Consider the following 18357-nt stretch of genomic DNA (forward strand, 5'->3'; position numbering starts at 1 on the left):
GCCATGCCTTCTGCTTCAAAACACACACAAGTTCACAACATAGCAACCAGATTTCTCATTCGAGTGGAACACGAAGTCCAGGGATGGCTTCACTTCTCTAAATATATCCCACTGAGTTTAAGCACTGCTTTATGGATCTGCTGGAGGATGTAACAACTTTCAGCACTTAGCATTTGCAGTTGTTAGGTATTTTGAGTTAAATATTAAGCCTTTTAGACTAAATAAAAAAAAAAAAAAGAATGTCAGGGAGAGAGTGTCTAATATTTAACTTTAGGCAGAAAGTGTCCAGAGGTAGTATGGTTTCATCAAGGCGTTTGGAGACATGTGATTCTTTCTCTCTAATTCACCCTTTTTAACCAAAAAAACTTTCAGTGAAATTACTTTTCGTTCCCAAACATGTTTCTGAATGACAATAATAAGCAGTGACTGATACGTACATTAGATTTTTCATCTGATTATCCTAATTTTCTTTAAAAGGCAATTTTAAAGGTACCTGTCTGTAACATTTTGTTCTGTCCATGGCTGGCAAATCTTTAAACATTGCAGGGAGGGAGATCAATGACAAAGTCAGCTGACAATGTAGGGGTGAAATGAGGAGGCCAAGTAAGTTCATTTCCGTATCAGCATAGCCAGGATGTCAACAGATAAAGCATTTCTGGAGGATTCATAGAAACAAACAGAAGGGCCTGGGTTTCTCTGGGAACTGTTCAAGTTCTTTTCTGCCTGGACTGGAAATTAAAGGGAAAAACAGCAGGTCTATTTTGTATCCAGCTCCTGAAGAAGGTCACATAACTGAACTTTTCTCTTTAAGTTCTATTCTTAGTGTGAACTTTCACTGACTTCTCTATTGGTGCCTTGTTTATTTGTAATTTAGTAAATTGTACTACATGTAGGAAATGGACTTCATGGCAATAAAACTGAAGCCCCTGAAAAGAATACTTAGGAACAGTGGAGACCTGAAAAAACAGAACATTTCCTGTGCACCGTATCAACCATCCTGCAACAACGTGGTGAGGTCCAGACTGCATGGATAGGAAATGACAAGCCTAGAATTACTAATAATGATGAAAGGAGACCAGGCTATTCCATAGGGACTGTGTGTATATAAAGGTATAACTCCAGCCAACACAATAAACCTTCAAAGCATGCAATGTTAATGTTGAGCAGGAAGGTAACCTAATAAAGGAAGATGCCTTCCATATCCCAGACAAAGCATATTAGAGGGCTTGGATTTAAGTCTGAATGTTCTACCTCAGTCATTGCAATTATCTGTTAAGTAGGATGCTCGAATCCAGATCCCAGTGCTGATTCTGACTTCTTCAAACCTCTGTATTTAAACTTCTTCTCAGTTCTGCGTTACCTGGACCAAGTAATTGTTTTGGGAAACAGCTGAAGCTTTTGGTATGAACCCAAACTGTAATAACTGATTTAGAGGAAAATAAGTATTTTATGGAACAAAAGCACTTCAAAACGAGGGGAAATTCCTGCAAAGCAGTTCTGAAGTGCACATGCTTTTCATCTCCATTGCCCTCAGGCAGGGTGGTCCATAAAGTCGAGAAGTCAAGACCACACAGTGCAGTCCGTACAGAAAGAGTTTTCATGTGTTTCTGTGCTGAAACCCTGCATTGCACAGACACCATCACAGAGCTAAACCTGGGCTATGGTAGTGCTAGTCCACAACTCTGTGCTGCAACTGTTCCCAAGAGTTCCTGTAAAAGCCCACAATAGCACCCTGGCATTAGTCAGAAGCACCCTGGAGAATTCATTTAAGAGCCAAATATCTGGAGTTCAGGCTAAAATTGGGAAAGACCCAAGAAAAGATTTAAACAAACAAACAAAGTCTTTCTGCTGTAGCCCAAGATAGGAGGAAAGGCTGAACAGCATCACAAACCAGTGCTCATAGGGAGGGTTAGAGACAGAATTTCTGTCTGTCCTTCCTGAGGCAGTAGCAGTATATGTGCTCCCTCTTAAACACCCAGCTTCTTACAAACCCTGCTACTATCATCATGTGAATCACATTTCTGACACTTTCTTTGTATGTCAATCCTTGAAATTGGTCACACAGAGTTCCCCAGAGCAGCTAAATCAATTAATAACTCATGTCCCTGATCCAGTACCTGCCTCAGATACCCCCAGTATCGTGCTGCTGGTCACCGACCCCTATCAAGGGATTTGGGTGGACAAAGATGTGTCCTGCAAGGGCACATGAAGTTGGTGCTCTGGCTAAGCTTGCTTTTCTAATGCTGCAATACCCTTTAAAATTATCTTCTGCAATGTCCTCTTCCAGTGGCCACAAAATAAAGTACTGAATTCCACTGCAATCAGGTCTTTACATTGCTTCACCTCCAATACAAATTCCCTTGCTTCATGTGGAAATATAACACAATTATCTCGAAACACACCTGATTCAAAACATTTCAAGTTTAAGAGACAGGCAGTGAAGGGGAATTAGCATAATAGAAGTGTAGGAGAGGAGAAGTTCTAAAATATAGAGGGAAGATAAAACACAAGCTTCAGGCTCCTTAATACTCAGCTAAAAGAAGGGAGTTGGTAACCTTCCTGTCTCTCTGCTTTGGTTTAAGGGTGCCGTGGTGAAGGAAAACCAAAATTCTCCATTTTAAAGTCACTCCTTTGTACCATGACCTCTTGCTAATAACACTTAACTCTGGTGGGGCTTTTGGGGTTTGGGTTTTTACAGACAAAGCTCTCTTCCTAATTCTACTTAAATCCTTACAAGCACTGTTACCAGTTTTAGAAATGGGTCTGTATGTGAACTTAAGCCAAAGTGAATTTGAGGATTTTGATATGGATGGAGAATTCCAGCCTACATTTAGATTACCTGTCTTAACTGTGAACTCTGCAACAGCCATAGGTACAATCACCTAGAGAGCAGCAGAGCCAAATTACAAACCTCATCCAGTTGGCTTTGTGTCCTCTGCTTTGGCTTCCTGCTGTTCTGAAGGCTGGGTGAGGGGAAGTGGCTGAAAACTGAGGAAGTTTATTGTTGACAATACATTTTGTCTGCTCTCAGGCATGCCTGGGACCAAAGCAGTCCCCAGGCAGCCCCAAATCCGGGCAGTGAAATCTAAGTTTTTAGCACTCTCCCCTCCCTCCCACAGGAAAAGCCCAGCTCACAGTCTTCAGAGTTAATATCTCTTTGGAAGATCCCTTCTGTTGTTGTCTTTCTAGCTAGAAACATTTTCCTTGATTGCTTTGACTGAATCACACCTGAAAATGTATCCTTAAAGCAGAGGAGATTTGCAAATTGGCTACTTTACCAATTAAAAACTTCATCTTCCCCTGGAACATGGCTGTCTCCCTGGTGCACAGGAAGTGCATTAAAGAAGTAATAAAGACTCATAAAACACATTTAGTGATCTAACATTTAAGAGCAGAGTTCTTGTTCATTACTGTAACTTTCTGCTAAATTACCACCAACACGATTGCTCACGGGCTCAAAAGGTCAGTGTTATTTTTGCTGTCCACATCATGGAGTCTGGGAAACAACTGTGTGTAAATTGCTGATAAACTGGAACAAAGACAGAAGAGCAAAACACTGAACATATAAGAATGCAAGTAAACCAGCAGGAAAGGAGGGGAGGGGAAGAATCTCACGGACAGTTTATTAAAAGAACAAAAGAATAAAATCTGGCGCATTTGTTTTCCACGGGTTCAGGAAGCTCGGTTTTAAGCACCTACTATAAATAGTGTTTTAATCCTTCATCAAAGTGAGTAGTAGTCTATACCAAAATGAATGAATTCTAGGTATAATCTGGGAAGAGGAAGATGTCCCTCCCCTCACAGGAGGAGAAAGATCTTTTGTTTCAATCTTTGCAGAAATTAGGAATTTCAAAATATAAGAGCTGGAGAGATGAGGAAGGGTCTGGAAGGTGACATTTCTATACTGCCCAATTCCTGTCAAGAATATTGTTAGATAATGGAATTAGCAAACATCTAATTTGGAACTGAGTGATCTGATTTTGAGAAAGATGGGCTTGAATTTAGCACAGGCCTAACTTCAGAATCCTCAAGGAGTTCCCCTCTGAGTGGAAGCTCTGTGTGAATTGTATGAACTTTGGAAAAGCTTTTGATAGAGAGATTATACGGAAAGGAATGGCAGTTTGTTTGAAATTCTGAAAAGGACAATTTTCAGTCATTTAACCTTGCATAAAGGATCTGATTGTAATGCAATCCCAAACAGCTACCTCAGAGCTACCCAAGTTAAAACCAAAAGCAGATTAAGGGAGCCTTACATTGCCCTTAGAGCAAAAAAGTAATTGAAAAATTATTTAATGCAAAAAAACTGCAAATTGTTCTGGGTGAGCCTGTTAGATGGCCCCAAGACCCATTATCTTCAAGGTGAGAGCTTTGGTTAATAGCTTGGCCAGTGGCAAAGTGTTATTAAATGATTCCATGCACTGCCCTGGCTCTCAATTGTACAGTTTGGGGTTTGGTGCTATTCAAAGCAACTCAACAAGGACCTTGAAGAGGTTTGTTTTCAGAGCTTGCCCACTGAGCTGGACACCAAATGGGTAACTTTTAGGATAGGCACTGAATATTTTTCAGGCAGGTCAAAACCTGCACACAGAAGTCAATAGAGTGCTGCTCTATTGACTACTATTAATCTTTAGTTTCACACTTGACAGCACAAAAGGAACAGCAACATCCACTACCAGTCAACACCTTGCTTTTCTGGGAAAATCTCATGCTGAGACTGAGGAAATTGCAGTAAGGGTCTGTCTCATAGAGGATGAGACCCTTCCCACCACTAGAATTATTAGGGAAAACGTGTTAGATCTCTCATACAGAGAGATCTTTATGCTCTTCATAAAAGGCCCTCCAGTGCAGGTTGCACAGGCTGGCCCAAAGACAGAACATTCTCCATATTAAATACTTCCTCATTAGTCTCTCACCAAAGCCATTGAACTCACAGCTCCCACTGACCAGAAGGAACTAGACCTGCAGAATGATTTCAGTGGCAGGAAAGGCAAGAAAAACGGGAGCATCTGTGGGATCCATCTGCTGCACCCTGATGTGGGAGCACATTTTGTGCTAAGGAGTGGCAAAGGGGCTGCAACCCTTCAACTGAATTTACCCAATGAGCTGATCCATACCCTGACACCCAGACACATTCTCTCAGGATTTCAGGGGTTTTATACACAGGGACTGACACTGACACCCAGCCTGGACCTTCTGCTTGAGAACAACCTGATCTGCTGTAGGATTTATTTCTGAGTAACATACTTTATTCCACAGTGAGAATACCTATGATATTACTGAGAATACAGGGCACAAACCAGAAGTAATATCTCATTTGGACTGCATATTTCACTGCAACCCAAATCAGTTGTTCAGTGTAAACAAGCCCTTTTTTCAGAGAAGCGGGAGGACAACAAAACTTGCCATCTTTTAAGGACAACTCATGGAAGAGATGTTGGGAGGCCTCAGTGGCATATTTGTGTAGTGAAGGCCAATAACTCTGGCTCACAGGAACATGTGAAATTGGGCAGACAGCTGCAGCTGCACTTGGCAAACCAACAGCAGGAACATAAGCTTGACACTCTAAATGATGGTTATTGAACTGGTGTCTTCATGAACAGCCTAGATGCTGGCAAAAGGGCATGACAAAGACAAAACAGAAGTTTAATTAACTTAACAGGAAAGGAAAAATCTCCTAGATAAAAGGAAAAGAGCCATTTCTGAGCCAAGTGTTTAAAGGGTTCTCAGACCTTCCCAGGCCAAAGAGTGTCTGTGTGTAATGCTGACTTCCTTCCAGTTCTGTCTGTGCCAGAAATAACTCCTCAATGGACTATATCTTATTAGTGTACCTTTTATCAAAGCCATTCCTGCACAGGAAAGTTATACTTGCTGCTGACGTGCTGCTGGCACATGAGGAAGGAGGAAGGTGCATTTAGGAAGAGTGTAACACATTCTGCTGTCCTTCCTGAGCCCACACAAATGTCTGTGGACTTGTAATGGCACAAACCAAAAACTTCCAAATGAGAGACACCAAGGGAAGAGGACTTCTGCAAGGATTGATTTGCCTCTGTGAGATTTTGGGTATTTTCAGCATCTTTTAAATGCTTGTTAGCAGTTTATGTCACTGACAGTGTCATTGGTAACACATTCCCAGGTGTTGTCATTATAGTGCAAGAGCTCTATTATCATTACATTGCAAGGGTTCCATATTGCTAGAGTTTCATACCTCCTTGATGTTTCTTGTAGGCAGCTCCTCTAGGCACTGACTCTTCCTCATCCTCACAGCAACCAACTGACTCCAGTTCCCCTCAACCAACCAATCCACTCCTTTATAACACTCTTCTGTTGGCTACAGCTGTGGCCTGTTAACATCAGGCCTGCTCCTAATCCTTAATGATTGGCTCAGCTGTAACGCTTTAGGGGGTGAGATTATTTTCTACACTCCCTTTATTTACTTATGTTCTATCCCCCTACGCCCAGGCACAGCAGAGGGAGCCCAGAGTGCTGGGGGTGATGTCTCTGGGGGTGATGTCTCTGGGGGTCATGTCTCTGGGGGTCACACAGCAGCTGCAGCGTGGGGCTGGGCTGTGCACACAGAGCAGGCTCACATCTGCCTCAAGACACAACACATCACTTGACACGAGCGACACGCAGGTCACTGGAATTTAAACTGGTTGGACAGAGATAAGGAGACAGGATGTGCTAGAAACACAAAGGCAGTAGAAAGAGAGAAGGGAAGAGATTGTAGATGACCTACTGGTGGAGATAATTTCCCTGCTGAGCAATAGTTACCATACCAACAATTTCTGAGCAAATTTCCAACAGTAACTGTAGGAAGATTCTTTGTTTGGCTTTGGGGATTTTTCTGTTTACCAGCTAGAGTCCACATGAGACCTTTGGTCCAACCTCACAGTGCAGAGTTCTGTGGGTCCTGAGGAGATGTCAGCGCTAAATTTATAGCCCAGATATCATTAAGGATGGAATGTAGTCCTTTCCAGGAACGACTGAGACACTCTTCCCACAGCCAGAGAGAGGGGCTTTTATCTCTTTCCTTCTACACACAGGCACCCTCCTGCCCCCCCACTGTGCTGCATGCATATAGCCATTTCCTGAAACATTTCAAATTTGTTTTCCTTAGGTTATTTGTGTCTACAGCCACCAGATGGTCTGTGTCAAAGCTGATATGTTCAACATATTATTCCATTATCCTATTAGGTTGAACATGTCCTTCCTCCCATGAGAGCTGTTAAGATATCACCCTTACAGAAAAGAGGCAGCTTTAGTCCCACTGTCACCTCCTTTCTCCTTGTAACATAGAATCCTCAGTGATCCTATAGCACATAGCTAACATTTTAGACCATCTTGACTTTCAAGAAATAATATCTGGCCATTTAATATCCAGCTCCCTCAATGAACAAGCTGCACACATGTCTCCAGTGTGATAAAAAAAGCTCTGAAGACTTGAAAAAGACAGTAATAATGCTTTCTTATTTTCAAATAAAAATTTCCTATATTGTTTTATAGGACTCTATAATTTGAAATGATCCTCCATCAAGATACCAGTTATATTTCCAAAACTACTCTCTTGATCTTAAAAAGCCTTGGAAAACATCTGCAATTCAGGTCAATGACATTTAAACTGAGGAAATGGTCACCTTTGGTTTTCCTCTGTGGGCTCCTCATGCCCCTGGGAATGGGAGAGCAGAAATTCCTGGCTGGTTTCCACGACCCCAAGGACTGAACTTTGCTTGAGGAGCCTTCCCAACCTCTGCAGCATCTACAACTAAGACAGCTTCTGTCAACAAAGATTATTCAAAAGATGCTGTTTCAAGTTGGTAGGGGCAGAAGGCAATGGGAGAAGAGAGAGAGAGGCAGAGAAAGGCTCACTGGTGGGGATGGAGGCAGCCAGCACACAAAGGAACGAGCGTATGTCAAAGATACACTGGGGCTCCTGTGGGAATTCTTAATCACTAACAACAGCATGAGCACCAGCTCTTGCTTTTCTCCAAGATGCAAGTCTGGGTGAGAAATACCCTGAACAAAGGACCCTTCTTTTTACATACCAAAAATAAATGGTTTTGGAAAAAATGCATACCCCCCCTTTATTTGCATGCCTGGAGATTTTTGCTATCTGTTCACTCACCCTTTACATCCTCTGTTCCATGATGGGAAGCAGTCACAAGCGTGTCACTCACAAATACATTGACACAGTTCAGTTCCTCCTGGCCTGGCGTAATGACAGTCACCAGCATCAGCTCAGTTCCAGGAACTGAACAAAATTAGATATTTTTAAAAGCCTCCATCAAAGCTGTGCCCTGGGAAGCCCCTCCAGCACAGCCTCCTCCTGTGTTAACCAGAAGGAGCAGTGAAGAACACGTATCTGCCTATCTGCACATCCACACTCCCCACCCTGACTGCACAGATCATCAGCAGGAACTTCAGGCAGAGGTGAAGATGTGTGAGTAGGGTCCATACAGCTCCTTCAAGAGGCACCAGAATTCCTAATTGTCCCAGGAGGAGACAGTGGTCACCTCAATTACTGCTGCATCCCCTTCAGCTATAGAGTTTTTATGATCTTGTAACACACAGGTTGTATGTTCTCCCCAGAGAGGTGAGCAGGTGAAAATTAACCAACATGCACCTAAAACACAGAATGGTAATTAATAAATTGATATTAGGGCAAAATGGTGGAGGTTGTTATCAGTAGATCCTATGGAAATGGGCTGATGTGGCACCATTTAGGTGATGGCAGAAAGCTCTGAGATGTTTTGGCTGAGGAGCCATCCCTGTGAGCAGCAGTTCCCAACAGAGGGGAGCAGCAGTGGAACTGTTACTGAGGGATGGGACAACTGGGGAATGCCAGAGAGTCTTACATGTGCTGTAACTCAGATCATATCTGGTATCTCTTCTAATCCACAGGGGTACCACTTCTCATGCTCTTTCTTGCTGGATTGCTTTTGTCACCATAAATCCAGATGTTCAGGCTCTGGGAGGGAAGAGGCAATCACACTGAAGGGCTGCTCAGCATTGCAAAACAACATCCAGTTAGGCTGTGATCCTGAGGGATTGCAACACTTCAGAGATTCACTTGGACCTTGCATTCAGCGTACAAAAAAATGATACACTGACTATCACATCTGCTGGTCTGTGCTTCTCTGGTCACCTTTCTTGCCTAATTTCATGTAAGCTATTACAGGTCTTCTAAGCTTCCTTCTAGAATTGTGTAATTTTCCACTGCAAGCAAGATCTCTTCAGAAACCAAACCACTGGGAAGCTCTGTATGTACAAAGCTGCAGTTTTCAGTGGAAGCCTTCCCCAAGGATAGAAGCATCTGAGTGGAAAGATTCCTCACTTCCTACAGGTACAAACAATCACGCTCTAGTCATGTTGAATCACCAGATCTTGAATTACCAGTCCTAGAGGAATGCTTACTTACAAAGCAACGATTTAGCAGAATAATAGAATATAAAGGTGAGAGGAGTAGCTGCATACAAATACTTTCTGTCTCACCACAGTTTCAAAATGTGCCCAGCCCCTGGAGCCACAGATTACTGGACAGAGGCTGGGAGCAGCAGTAAGAGCTGCCTGCAAATGATATTCCTAAAGATTGTGCAATTTAAGCCAGCTATTATGAAGATGGATGGATGCAGCATGCTCACATATTGCTGCCTGCTCCACACAATGGCTGAAAATGGGCAGGGGGAGGGAAGGCATAGTGCAATTTACAAATAACTAATGTGCCTGTGGCCTTTCTTCACCTTTCCATCTCCTTATGCATTAGACAAAATATTCATATCCCAGGCAACAACCCTTCCCAGTCCTGACCTCTGCATCCACCTCTTTCTTCCTGCCTCTCATTTGCCAGTGATTCAGCTTCCCTCATCCACATACTTGGCCTATAAGTATGTTCTCACTTACTTTCATAAACTCAAACAAAACTCCTAAAATTACTACAGTTTTGTCTTTCAGCTGCCTGCTTACAATTCAAAGCTTCCATATGGTCTGGATGAGCTCAGATATATGATCAGATTGCTGCTTGTTTCTCTTATTCCTTTGTCTTATTTTTGTTTCTCATTTTTTATGCTATATTTTATTTTAGCTTGTTTAATGTGTACAGCTGCTAACAAAGCAAGGGCCAAACTTAACAACAACAAGAAAGATACTTAAGGTAATTTCCTTTTTTAAATGTGGAAAACCATGTAATGCCCAGCCTCTCAGGATGATTTACCTTGCTTAACAATGAGCCCTTTGGGTTTATTGAACCTCCACATCTTGTGCGTGCAGGGACATGTTTGCAGTTTAACCAAGGTGAAGAAAAATAGCACTTTTATTAGTTGCCAGGCCAGTGAGCAATCACAGCCAGAAAACCTTGTTGCTTCTGACCACAGTTGCTCATCCTTCAGAGCACCTGAACTAAATGAAATACCATAACAAAGGATCAATTATGTTACAGTTGAGAAACACAGGAATGTCTTCCTGAGCACAATTCCAGAATGTGGTCTGCAAACAGAGTCCTGAGGGGACAAAAAACCCCAGAAAACAAGCAAACAAAGGGGGAGACCCTCCAAAAGCAAAAAGAGGCCTCATAAACATGAAGTGGGAAGCCACACAAGTCCAAGGCAAAAGGAAGGGCTGCCCCCCAACTTGCTGCTGCTGTCTGGCAAGGCACTGCCCAGTTCAAACAGCCAGAATGTTTTCTATCGTCACCCAAACAAATAATGACCAGGGTTAATAAGCTTAATAATCACAACAGAGTAATTTAGAGGCACTTTTGCTCTTAAATTGCTTAATTGCTTTTAAAAATCCTTTGTGGTTGCCCCATTCCCCCTTGACTTCTTGGCACCTCCCTAAGGGCCTTAGCATTGATGCTGAGTCAAGTCATGTGTCCTGGTCTGAGCCTCCATCATTTCTCTCCTTTAAGAGTAAAGAAACCTGCCTGAAATAAACCCTCAGAGAAGCCCATGGCAGAAGCTGCTTTACAGACCTGAGATTTGTACTGCAAATTGTGTCACAGTTGTGAGAGCCACAATGGACAGAGTATCACCATACAATTTCAGAAGGCTTCAACGCATACAGAGCAACACCACATCACTTCAGAAGGCTGCAGGTATGTGCCCATCTGGGTCTTTATCCCAGCCTTTTCTGCCCCTCATTATTCATGCACTGCCCCTGCGTGCCCTCTGTTCCCTGTGGTGGTTGCTCAGTGCACTGGGCACTCCATGGCTCGTTGCTGTCAGTGCTGTTCACCTGCTGCTCACAGCAGTGCCCATTGGGGATGAGGCTCAGCCACAACCCCATTCCTGATTACCACAAACTGTGCGCCTACAAATTGAATTTTGGGTTTTATTTCCTCTTCTCTGACACAGAATGGCACATCACAGGTGTCACCTCCTCAGGAAAGACCACTTGCATGAGTGTCCCTCAGTCCATCCTCAGCTGAATACAAAACTGATACATCCATCCCTTCTCATTGGGGTATTACACTCAGTCCAAAGCTGAATTCACAGTCACACACAGGCTGTGAGTCCAGACCTGAATTCACAGTCACACGCAGGCTGTGAGTCACGCTGGGCCTTGCACATAAACAGCAATAAATGTATTTGATGGGTTCTTTACAGAGCCATCTGCAGACCAAACAGCTTCCAGTGTCATCTCCAGCCCGGCAAATCATTCAATCTGAGCAGGGAGCAGCTTGGCCAGGAACCTGGAGGAGCACAGACAGCAGAGGGAGCACTCACTGCTCCGGTCCCCAGCTCGAGCATCCTGTCCGAGCCCAACAATGCAAAACAAAAGTAAAAATGACCCCCGGTGGCCACCTGGGAAAATGGAGGTGCCGATATACTCATGCTGCACTTGTGGTTCGAATGCTGCTGAATTATTAGACCAAGTTATTGCCCAAATCAGGTGCTTAAGGAGGGCGGTGTTTTAGAGGATGTTTCCCCTGCTGTGCTGCACCAAGCACACAGTGATCACAGCACACATTTAGTTCTGATTCTGGTTTGTATCTAGGGTTTCACTGCACATGTGGAGACGGAAATGTGCTCTGGACTGGACTGCTGGAGCCCCCAGGTTTAATCCCACCTTTCCTGCAGTGCTCCTGGAATTTCCTGTGAAGCTCCATCCCACAGATCCCAGCCTCTGGCTGTCCAAAGTGGAGGCAGCACTGAGCTCCCCTGTGAAGTGTGGAGACCTCTCATGGCTGTCACTAGAGATGAAACATCTTGTGAGCTGAATCCCATCACTTTAGGGGCTGAAAGCATTCCTGTAAGTAGCAAACATGAAGCAGCTAAAAAAAGAAACAGTCAGGGGCTAAATGTCAGATTTACACCATTGAAATGCAGGGCAGGTGCTTCCTGGTTCTGTTTACTGGCATGTTACTGGTGGGTTCTTGTCAGCAGTTCTGTCAGTCCAGGCTTTCTAGATGTGTGAGGAAAAACCCCAGTCCTGGGCTCCAGAAATCACCTTGCCCCCACCATGTGCTTCCCAAGGTATAGAAACAGCAATTGCCTCTAATTGACAAATCAGACTTATTCAGACAAGCCCTTCTGCCCCCAGCAAGCAAAAGGAAATGCTGTAAATAAGTGGAAAGGCTCAATGCTGCCACTATTTCCTGACTCCCAGCACCAAATGAGAGCACAGGGGTCTGTGATCCAGGAGAATATTCCTGATGAGAAAAATCTCTGCAGCCTTTTGGAAATTTCTTATCAAAAGGGCCCCGTTTGTACACCCACCTCAGCCTCTGACCTGGTTTCTCCCAGTGATGTTATTCTTTGCTCCCTCTTCCCTTCTTGCTGCTATTTGGCACACACAAATATCAGGGAATCAGTATATCAGTACATCCTTGGATGCCTGTGTGGAGAGGAATGGCCAGCCTCAGGGCCTCTGCCTCACACACCATAGCATACAGCTTCTCAGGAAGCAGGAGAGCATGAGGCAGAGGAGAAGAAACCAGCAAAGGAACAAAAGCTAAAAATAAAAAAAGTGCAGAACAGATTCACAAGATTAAATGAAAAAGAAAAAAGTGAGGAGGAGAGGAAGAGTGCAACCACCTTCAAAACAAACAGCACAGGTAGAAGTTGGGGAGCATAAAGAGAGACAACACATTTGAATTCATTGGAACAATAAATTTTTTGCTATTCATCCCATGATCTCTGCCAGCCATGCAGACTCAGCTTTAATTACTTACCTCAGGAATATTCATTACAGGAAGATGCCCCTATGTGCATCAAATTAGTGCCTCTAAAAAGCCCCTTCAGGAAACATCTACATGCCCCTTATTCAGTTAGTAGGGAGGGATGGAGTGGGGGTGCCCAGCTGAGAAAGGAATTTTATGCAAACATAGGACTGATGGACTGACAGGGACATGTTCTGCCTGTACTGAATATTGGTGCAGCCTCTCAATTGCTTTAGTGCACAAGAACCATCATATTTTAGAGTTGAAAAATTCCAATCTTCAATGGAAAGTACTGGGATGAACATCTGGGCCTGGAGGTGCCCACCGGGCACATCCCCTTTTAATCTACATAAGAGACCAAGGTTGATGAGCATCAGATGCCTTTGGAAGGTGTTTAAACCTCAGAGTTTGGATATGAACTTATGGCATTGAAACAGGCAGCCAAGTCACTTGGAGCAACAACAAAGACAATCCCAGTCCAAAATGTTCCCCCTGGGACTGGGGAAAGGTGAGATTTCCATGGGAAATACACAAAGGCCTCGGATGCTGCAAAAATCTACCAGCCAGCTATCGAAACAGCCCCTGACACTGGTGCAAGTCTTCAGCACATTTCCTAAAGTGCTGAACAGAGATCTCAGAGGACATAGCCGCAGACTAATACCTCTTTCAGGGACATGGTGTCTCACAGAAATGCCCCATTCTCCTGCTTTTGTTGCCCCAGGGAAATGGGATGTAACATGCTGCCAACAGCTGCGAGCAAACAAGATTGTCCACATGGCAGCTGTAAGGCAATGGGACTGAGAAGAGATAAATTTCTGTCTCTGACAATAGCTAATGGGCTCCAGGCAGACTGGCAGCTGCAAAGCACCCAGTTCCCTGCTCTGGTTCTGCTGACCAGGCACCTCTGGGGCTGTACTTTGTGCTGGTGAAGAAAAGAGGCAGAACAAGTCTGCTCCCGTCTATTTTTATACTGCAGATCCATCTGCTTCTCTCCACAGCTGGCAAGGCCTGGAGCTCAGTTTAGATCCTCCCAACAAAAGGCTCTTTATGAGGCATGGGAATCCCCCAGCACTATCAACACCATTTGGATTGGATTGCCCAGGCCTGGGCTATTTTGGGCACCACAGGTGGTTTCTCCATCTCGCTGAGCACAGGGATGGAGGCAGCAGATGCCTCACCACAATACTGCTCTGCCATTCCACCAGGGATACACTGAGCAGTGAGAAGGCTCTGATAAGCCCACTGGATCTGGGGGGATGGGACACAAAGGGAAGAGTTCAGGGAATGGGTTTCACAGGTGAGACAGAGCAGAATTTCCATCAACACCGAGACTGAGAACTGCTTTTGAGACAGAAAAACAGAGCAGAGCTGATCAGTCTCTGCCTTGGAGCAAAGCCCTAACTCACCCCACATCTAGACCCGAGATCTTCATTCCACCGACCCCATACCCTAGAGAGCAACCCCTGCTCTGTCTGGGCAAAGCAGAAAACTCCTTTTCTCTGCTCTCCCCTCGTCCAGGCAGTAACCCCTTCCTTTGTGCTGAGGTTCAACATCTGCTTGCTCCTGCTGGAGAGAGCTCCAAGCTCTGGGTTTCCCCTCAGCACACAAGCATCACAAAGCTCTCCCAGCCTCTCCTTTCTCTGTTATCTTATTGCATGGATGATATTTCCTGTGTTTATTTTTCTTGTCTGCTTAGCTGGCCTGGAGGGTCTCACCTGCTGGAAAACTGCCATTACTTCTCTATCTGCAACACTGGCCAAGGGTTAGCAAAAAAAAAGGGTTTTAGGTCACTTGTAGTTTTCTTGGGATGCCTGAGTACCAGCAGAGGCCAAAGGCCACAAATGCTGAGGGGGAGCAGGTTCCTGTGTCCTTACCTGGAAGTTGACATCAGCAGATGAATCTCTTTAGGAGGAAGAGCAGGGACACATTTCACAGTGCTGGGATTCATCTGGCACAGAGAACACAGCCACCTGGAAAACACTGAATTCACGGTTCTGTCCTCAAGGAGCTCCCTTTGGAGACCATGGACGTGTCTGTGCAGCAGACAGAGCACAGCTCTTCCAAGCCCTGACTGACACTCAGGCTTCAGTGCTCAGTGTCAGCCACATGTCACTGACACCCCGGCCCCAGGACGCAGCCTCGTGCTTTGGACGGGAAGAAGGCATCAAACCCTCCCAGGGAGGACTGCATGTCCCACACAGTGTTTCCAAATCAAATGCTGATGGAAAGGTCCTCCTGCAAGGGAATCAGACTTCTGTTAGCATAGAGAGCATGTCTCCTCCAGCCACACATGGAAAATCTACAGGAACACAGATGCTGCAGACCTTGAAAGTGCAGGTAGCTCTGAACCATGGTAGCCCCTGCATCTTGGATAAACTCCTTGTGCATTAGGTGTGGTGTGTGGCAGGAAAGGAGGGATTATCTGCAAACACAGAATTTGGGATGAGAGAGAAATTTCTTGGGGAGCAAATGCTCAGAGAAAGCAAGCTGGAAGTGTTTCTGATCAAAAGACTTGATTCCTATGCATTGGCTCAATCCATAAGGAAAGGGGATCTTGGGTTTAATTTTGTGTAGATGAATGCTATCTGGGTTAGTTCAGCAGACTGGAAGGCCTCAGTGCAAGTTAGGGATATTATTGTGTATTTCCTCTGGAAGGAAACCAAAATGCTGTTTCTCATGACTTCAGAAAGGACACAGCTGTAGAACAAGCGGCTGAGTCTCAGCTTTACTCGTGGCACTGAGTTACTGATGGTGGGAGAAAAGACTATTTCTGTTTTTCCAATGCAACCTTTAGCATTTTGATCCTTCTGGAATTAGAGGAGGATCTTGAGGAGGGTCTGAGATTTTTTTTTTTTTTTGTCTCCACCCTATTCTGTTAGTGCTTTTGGCATGGATATAAAGAAAGGCAGGAAACACTTGGAATACTGGACTGCTCCCAAATGGCAGGCACCTCAGAACCGAGGCAGTCAGCTGTCCTTTAAGGTGCTGGGTGCCACATAGCCCTGCACCCCTGTGCTGGGGCTGAGTGCTCTCCTCTTGAGGCTCTGCCTTTCAATCAGCCACAATCCTTGTGAATTAACTGCAGCTGTCCCCCAGTAGCCTCTCTGGGACTGGGAATGCAAACATTAGCCCTCTTCTCCCCAAAGTCTTTTGTATCTGCAGAATAACTTCACAATTGGATGTGTCACCAGCACAGAACAGCTTCAAGTCAGCAGCACAATGTTCAGTTGCCAGCAAGGAGCCTTGTGTATCTCAGGGCTGGATCAGGAAACCTGTGATTGCTCACAATCACATTAACAGAGAAGACAGGATGTCAGGGAGTCACTCAGCAAGTCTCAGAGCTACCATTGCTGTCACCTGTGAAACCAGTCAGATTCTCTGCATGATGGAATGGTTTAATATCACAGGATCCAGTGTGTGTGGCAGGGCTGCTCAAGACATTAACACAAGAAGCAATATTGTTCAATGTTGACTTAACTGCCTGGCAGGTTATTCAGTGATGTGGAAGGATGGGAGCCTGTCTGGGCCCAGGACTCACAGCCCTGCAAGCAGCATTTCTGATTGGCAGGACTGTGTTTTCTAGAGCTCAGTGGGAAAAGCTGTATGAGCACGGAGTGAAAACGGCCTTCACCCAGCCCAGCTGGGCCCTGCACACCTGTCCACAGGAGGCTTCAGCATCCGCCCCTGCTCAGCCCTTCAGCACCTCCAAAATAGGAACTTGGCAAACGGAGCCAACGGAGTGCATTGCTAAGCAGAACGTTCTGCCGAGTCCCAGCACCAGGACTGCGTGTTATAGGGCACTTGCCAATTCCTGAGTCAACTTTATTTATTATACACAAGAAAGGTCATGACGAATCTCAAAAGATAAAATCTGTGTCTGTCAAGTCACCTTCCTTATTTTCATTGGCCCAGACCCTGACGTTCCACACCAACAATAACAGGACATGGGTTCAGGAGGCACCGTGAGTGCAGCTTACCCTGAGATGGCCCAGCCTTGTTTTGCATTCTTCATAGAACTGATCCAGGCTGCTCCATTCTCTTTATTAGGAGGTGGGTTTTTTCCTGGATGCAATCACCACACTGCCCAAGAGCCCTGCATCCATGGAAATCCCAAAGAACAGGCACAAGCTTTCACAGCCCAGATGATGCCAAAAACCCAAATGATGCAGCTGTGAGTTCTCCAGCAACATGAAGTACCCAAGATATGCTTAAGTCCCAATTAGAAGAAATATCTTGGACCAATATCAGCCCAAAAAACATCCCCATGATCTCATCAACAGCTGAGGCAGCAAGATACCCCCCACACATAGATTTCTTCTTTGTCATCATGAGCTGTTACCTCGGAGAGACAAAAGATGGGAGCTGCCTCAGGTTCTGGGTAAATCCTTGGCTAAACCCATTCAATTGCAGCTCCACTGCTGTCAGTGTCCAAGCTAGCAGGTTTAAAGGCTTCCCTGGGATCTGTAGAAGTTGCAGTCACCTCTCTGGATTGCAGAACACTCCCAGAAACCACAGTCTTTGCTTTGGAGTTCAGGGTAACAGTCTTGGACCACACATTATGGGTCTGCACTCCACATAACCTCATCTTTGTACAGCTCACTCTGAACTTGCAGATGGAAACTTCTTTTCCCACTCCTTGCCTTTCACCTGCTGAGAAATCACCACGCTGCTCTCAGATCCAAACTTGGTTTACTTTACCTTCTTTGATGTGTTGCAAGGACTCTAATTCTTGAAATGAAATTCTGATTTTCTGAGATCTAGACAGCACCTTCCTGACACTGCAGGATCTTAGCAGTGACTGCTGCAGTCCCAAAGCAGAGAAATTACTGCATCTGACAGCCAAAACTCCTCCAACAACTCCACCCACTGGGTCATTTCTGAGGAAACATCTCCAATATCCAGAGATGCCCCTCTCTGTTGTCTGAATAGCACTGAAGAGGAGATTGGGAAGTCATGGAGGAGCACAGGTCCACTTCCTATTCAGGGAGACTCCAACCTGATGTGAGTCCCATCATCTCACCCGAGGTGCTCATTTGTGGGATCAGAGGAGTGGATTCCTCTCAGGGTCACTCAGAGCAGGCAAAAGTCTGTCTCCTTCCCACGAATGAACACACAGAGAATCTATTTTCTCCGTAGTCACAGTCAAATGTAAGACTGGAGGAATCTTTCCTGTGAAAGTAAATTGTGAGGTCCACAGGGCCTCA

This window comes from Melospiza melodia, chromosome 20, assembly GCF_035770615.1.
Source record: "Melospiza melodia melodia isolate bMelMel2 chromosome 20, bMelMel2.pri, whole genome shotgun sequence".
NCBI lineage: Eukaryota > Metazoa > Chordata > Aves > Passeriformes > Passerellidae > Melospiza > Melospiza melodia.